The sequence below is a fragment of the Globicephala melas genome, chromosome 10 (assembly GCF_963455315.2).
Source record: "Globicephala melas chromosome 10, mGloMel1.2, whole genome shotgun sequence".
NCBI classification, from domain to species: Eukaryota; Metazoa; Chordata; class Mammalia; order Artiodactyla; family Delphinidae; genus Globicephala; species Globicephala melas.
This window is the reverse complement of record NC_083323.1, coordinates 6,026,537-6,032,676: the sequence shown is the minus strand read 5'-3', so window position 1 is coordinate 6,032,676 and position 6,140 is coordinate 6,026,537. Positions and strand designations below refer to the sequence as shown.

The 6,140-nt window shown below is 53.8% G+C and overlaps 1 protein-coding gene across 4 annotated transcripts in view; it reads left to right on the top strand.

Annotated features, from left to right (window-relative positions):
- Positions 1-6,140, top strand: part of BIK (BCL2 interacting killer) — a 16,055-nt gene continuing 9,915 nt past the window's right edge. For 3 of the 4 annotated variants that reach the window (XR_009565634.1, XM_060306952.1, XM_060306953.1), the window contains exon 1: positions 1-69. The gene's annotated coding sequence lies outside the window, so the exon portion shown is untranslated. Of the gene's footprint in view, positions 70-96; positions 695-6,140 lie in introns of those variants that run through there. The other variant, XR_011377787.1, reaches the window with a different exon arrangement.

The window sequence follows — 6,140 nt, the reverse complement described above, 5'->3', positions numbered from 1 at the left end:
CAATACGCCTCCCGGGTCGAGCGCTGCGGCTGCCGGCACCGTCACCGCCATTGCCACCGCCGACGCGAGGTGAGTCCGAGCCCTGCCCCCCCTGCTGTGACCCTAACTCCGCTGGCGTCCGCCCCTCTGCCCAGCCCGAGCCCGGCAGGTAAGCGCCCGGGGGCTGCCCTGGGCGCCGGCTGGAAGGTGGGGGACCCGTACCCAGGTTTCCTTGTCCCGGGTGTTACTCGCGGGCGACGTCTGGGGACCCCGGCTCCGAAACACCTCCTCGCTGGCGGGGGCTCCAGTTCCCGGTTGGCGACCGTGGCAGCCGGGGCCTCTGCGGGCCTCAGTCTCCGCATCTGTGCAATGGGGCGGCCCCTCTGCGCCGCGCCCCGGGAACCCGGCGCCGCATCGCCCCGCTCCTCCCTCCTGCGCGGCCTCCGGGGCCGGGCTCCCACGTCCTCGGGGGACGGGCCAGAGAGCGGGGCTGCCAGCCCAGGGCCGAGGCCCAGGGCCGAGACGGTACAGCCGCGCGGCCACCAATAAACGGAAGATGGCGTCGAGCACCGGTCCCCGCTGACCCCGGGGCGCCCCGGAGCCGCGCACCTTCGAGGGGCCCGAAACCGGCCGGACTCGGGACGCGGGGAAGTCCGGAACAGGAACTGCGCGCCGAGCGGGCGCGGCGCCCTCCTCCTACCCACGCCCAGTGCAGGTGCGCCGCGCGGGGAAGGCGCCCGGCTCGCTTGTGTAAACCGGGGACCGCCGGGCGCCGCGGCGCTGGAGGGGCCGCCGGGCGCGTTCTATCCGGTGACCAAGAGGGGTCCAGCCGCAAGCCCCGCGCGGCCCCAACCAGCCCTGGGGGTGGGGGTGGGGTTCCCCGGGCTCGTTACCTCCTGGGTGTGAGTCGTTTTGTAAACCGTTCATTGTTACTGTAATTTTCGCCAGAAGGAGCCACCCTGGGGGCCGGGTGTTGCTGCTGTTGCTCTTGCTGCCGCTGCTGTTGTAACATTTTTCAAGCACCCATGTGGCTTGGTTTTCTGCGCAGGCTTTGCTCCAGCTGCCCAGGAAGGGAGGAAGGGAGGAAGGGAGGGTTATCGGTTTTATCCTTACTACGCTAGGGAGGGCTCTGCGCTGGCCAGCCTCCAAGGATGGTAGGCCTCATTTTACAGATGGAGAAACTGAGACATAGTTCAGGAGGCATTATGAGCCGTTTCCTAGAAGCCAGGCCAAACTCTCCACGCAGCCACTTTCCAGCTGTGTTGTCTTAGACGGGCTACTCCACCTCTGAGCCTCAGTTTGCTCATTCTGTAAAATGGGTCCGTGAGGTTTCCCAACAGGGACGGAGGAACACCACCCCCAAGTGTTGGTGGCTGTTACTGACTTCTCTGGAGTTAACACTTTAATCTTATTTCTACTTATTTTGGACATGCCCTTGGAATGGGTCCTTAGGAACAGCACTTTTTGGGTGATTTGCACCTGGTCCCTAAATGGCCCGGATTCCAGTCTTAGCACCTGGCTGCTGGTGCTGCTTGTCTGTGTACCCCCCCATCTCCCCTCCCTTCTCATTCCAGGATTTGGGGATTTCCCACCGTTTTAACCTCAAGGTCACTGTGGCTTCTTCAGCCTTACCAACATTAGACTGTACAAGTTTATTTTTGCTTGGGTTTGGTTTAAAATGCCTGAGGGGTCTGGAGAGGGTGGCTTCCAGAGTGTGAGCTTTCAGGGAGTGCCTCAAAATGTCCTTTAGCGTGGGGAACTTTTTTTTTTAATTTCTTTTTGGCTGTGCTGGGTCTTTGTTGTGTTGCTGCGCGCGGGCTTTCTCTAGTTGCGGCGAGCGGGGGCTACTCTTCGTTGCGGTGCGCAGGCTTCTCATTGCAGTGGCTTCTCTTGTTGCGGAGCATGGGCTCTAGGTGCGCGGGCTTTAGTAGTTGTGGCACGCAGGCTCAGTAGTTGTGGCACACGGGCTTAGTTGCTCCTCAGCATGTGGAATCTTCCCAGACCAGGGATGGAACCCGTGTTCCCTGCATTGGCAGGCGGATTCTTAACCACTGCAAGGGTGGGCAACATATTTAATCTACCTTCTAAGATGGCTGCCAGGTGGTCTTTCTTTTTCTTTTTTTGGTGGAACTATGTCAGCAGGAATATTTCTCCAAGCATCAGGGATTCTGTGTGGCCTTGCATGGGAGGGATGGAGTGATGTACTTAGCAGCACGGTCTTTGTGCATGTCAGACTCATCATCTCAACTCAGTTGCTTCCTTCTCTGAGAAGTCTTCCCTGACTACCTGATCTAAAGCCACAGCCCTCCCACTCTTCCCAGCGGTCCCTCTGGCCTAGTACCTTTTTTTTGGATAGGTAAGAAGTGGATTTATTTAGAGACATACACATTACATAGACAGCATGCGGTCTGTCTCAGAAAGTAAGGAACAGTCTTGGGAGAAACACTCCAGAGTGTGGGCTGGCCTAAGACTTGACTATACTGTCTTCAGGACACTCAAGACAGTGTGGGAATTATGTGTGCTCACTTCGTGTGATTTACACTAGCCTGTAGTTCCATTAGAAGAGGAATTTAGAAAGGTCACACTCAGTAGAGCATCTCCAGTGCCCGTCACAGCCTGGGCACTCTGGGAAGAAGCTGGTTAGACGGTTGTATGTGTGTTTATTGTAAATTTTCTTAAGTGGTTAGTAGGTATAAAAACTGAGCTGCAAAGAAAGCAGAGAGCAGTGTTATAGTCCATTTTTTCACGTCCAGTCCTCTAGTAAATGGAAGGGGGCACACCGCGAAGGGCTCCATCCATCGGTGGGTCTTGACCCTGACCTCGGAGGTGTTTTCCCCTCTCCCTGGAAAGCATCCTGTTTTTAGTGAACCCATTAAGTTTGTAGACAATTAATGGCTTCTTGCTTCCCCTGCCGTGGACATAGTGGATCCCACGAGAGTCCGGCTGTTTTTTCTTGGCTCAGAACAATTCCAAGGGGTTTCAAGGAAGTTCCCGGCACGCTCGGGATTTTGTTGTCGGCGGCCACCAGGAAGCCTGCAGCGGGTCTGGAGTGGACGTGTGCAGTCGTGGCTTTGTCCTGCCGCGGGTTGGTTGGGGCCGGGCCCTGGATGTAAGCAAATAAGTCCCCGGTCCAAGTCCCTCGTGGGCCCTGAGGCAGGCAGGAGAGGCCAGGCCTGGTGGTCAGGGCACTGGGGCGGCTCACGGAGGGCAGCTGATTATCCTAGTGTCAACATTAGGATGTGACGACACAAAACACCCGCTGGGCCTTGTCAGGCACTGCTTGGTAAACCTGTTTTTCTGGAGGTGGGAGAAGACACGGGGTCGCCCAGAGTCTGACAGGAGATGCAAGCTCTGGGCCGGAGCGGGCAGCCCCACGTGGCTATCTGGGGAGGGTCACTTGTGTCTGGCTTGGACCTCAGAGGAGGCTCTGAGTCCCGGCAGGGAGATGGGCCGGATTTCCCGTGTGCCAACAATGACGCATCCGGGAAATCCCAGCTCTGACACAGGGTGGGCATGCGCCTCTCCTGAGCTCCAGACTCACCAGACGAGAGCTTCCCATTAGTGAGCGCTGACCGTATACCATGCGTGCAGCCTCTGCCTCCTCTCAAAAGGTGAGGCTGTCCAGTCCAGGGTGCCCCAGCCAGGAGCCGACTGTCCTGTGAGCCCAGTTCCCTCATTCTATTGGACATTGTACTGTCTGGTTCCCACTGGGCTGTCCCCGCTCACAGGGTTCCTGCTCTGAGCCAGGGCAGATAGACAGGTAAACATTTAATGAGACCCGTCATGGGCTAAGTGCCTAATCCAGGTCTGTTTACGCAGGATGCTGGGTACGGAACAGATAATTCTGTCCTGGAACGAGGTGGGTTCTGGGCTGGGCCTGGAGGAAGAAGCAGGTCCCTGATGCCAACCTGGGGAAGGCAGAAGGAGGGTGTAAAGGTGGGGTTGAGGGTGTGAAAAGGTGGGAGTGGGGAGCTGAGATCTGTCCCAGGGAGGAAATGGGAGCCCCCAAGGCTGCTGACTGGAGCGCTCCGTGACAGGACCTCGTGAGTGGTTGAGACGCCACAGCGCTGGAGGGAGACCCAGACCTGAAGAAAGCAGGGCGTAGTCCTTCACTTAAATTCTTCTTAGGTACTTTAATTGAAGTATAGTTGATTTACAGTATTGTGTTAGTTCCAGGTGTACAGCAAAGTGATTCAGAAACAATATATATTTAAAAAATTTTTTTTCCATTATAGATTATCACAAGACACTGAATGTAGTTTCCTGTGCTATACAGTAAATCCTTGTTTATTTTATATATGATGGTGTGAGGACTTCCCTGGTGGTCCAGTGTTGAAGACTCAGCGGGGTAGCGGGTTCAATCCCTGGTCGGGGAACTAAGATATCCCGCATGCCGCCTGGCGCGGCCAAAAAAAAAAATAGTATATGATAGTGTGGATCTGTTAATCTGATACTCCTAATTTATCCCCCCCTTCCCCTTTTGTAACCAGAAGTTTTCTGTGTCTGAGTCTGTTTTGTAAATAAATTCATTTGTGCTGTTTTAGATCCCACATATAACTGATATCATGTAGTATTTGTCTTTCTCTGTTTGAGTGTGATGATCTCTAGGTTCATACATACTGCATGTTGCTCCAAATGGCAATACTTCATTCGTTTTTATGGCTGAGTAATATTTCATTGTGTACACACACACACCACGTCTTAAAACCAATCATGTGTTGATGGGCACTTGGGTTGTTTCCATGTCTTGGCAATTGTGAATAACACTGCTATGAACATTGAGGGTGCATGCATCTTTTTGAATTTGAGTTTTCACCTTTTGTAGATACATGCCTAGGATTGGGATTGCTGGATTCTATGGAAGCTCTATTTTTAGTTTTTTAAGGAAACTCCACACTGTTTTCCATAGTGACTGCATCAGTTTACATTCCCAAAAACAGTGTAGGAGGGTTCCCTTTTCTCCACACCCTCTTCGGCATTTACTGTTTGAAATACATGCTCCTTAAACTGCAGACCCAGGCGGTATCTTGGCACCTTTCCTTTCTAATGGTGATGGAGAAGCACAGGGGTGTCAACAGGACTTGGTTGACTGGGATCCCCTCCGACCTGGCCTGCCAGGGTCTCCTCACCATGTTTCCCCTGCCTTTTTTCTGTTCAATTCATTGAAGTGTGTATTCTTACAAAATACCACAAGCTGGACGGTTCATAAGCCACAGACATTTATTTCTCACAGTTCTGGATTCTGGAAGTCCAAGGTCAGGGTGCCCCAGACTTCCTGTACCCTCAGTGGAGGATGGGGAAGGGAGCTCTCCTGGGCCTCGTTTAGAAGAGACGAAACCCACTAGCAGAGCCCTCATGATCTGTTTGCCTCCCAGCGGCCCCACCTCCTTTTCCCATTACTGGGCATTAGGTTTTCAACTGAGGAATTTGGGGCGGGACAGAAACTTTCAGACCTCAGCAAACTGGTTGAAAACCATTTCAAAATTAGTTGTCAAGAGAATTATTAATCTTTTACACTTTCTCTACAGTTTGTTTGTTTTTTTAATGGATATTTGAGCAGGGAAGGACAGAAAAGAATCTGTCCCCAGTGCTTGTTTTACAAGTGAAGAATTAGGGGTCCAGAGGGGCTAAGGAATTTGTCCAGAGTAGCACAGCCAAGCTGGAGCAGAACCCAGGTGTGCGCCCAGCCCAGGGCCCCTTTGCTACAGCGTTTCCATTCATAAATACTGTGTAAGCAGTGAGAAATCAACATCTGCATAAACAGCAGGTCCTTAGCTTGCTCTTGTCACTCACAGCTAATCGTGACTTCTTTCCACGCTACCCAGAGGCCCCAGCTCCTTCCATTTGTGCGGGGCCAACCTGCCCAGGTGGGGAGGAGAAGAGGGCGCTGGTCTTGCATCGTTCTTCCCGCTGACATTCCGGAGCTCATCGGGTCAGGTGCTGGGGACCTGGAGCCCAGTCAGCCCTGAGCAACTCCAGCCAAACTGTGACCTTAAACTGCGGCCAAGGGTGTGTCCTGGGGTTGAGGCCAGATTTAATGCAGCTCCTCCCACGTATGTGTGTGACAAGCCCTTCCCGGTTCCAACCCTGAGTCCTGACGGAGGCTGGACTCTAGATGCAAATAAAAAGGGTGTGGGGTTACTGAGCGAGAAGCACCGGGC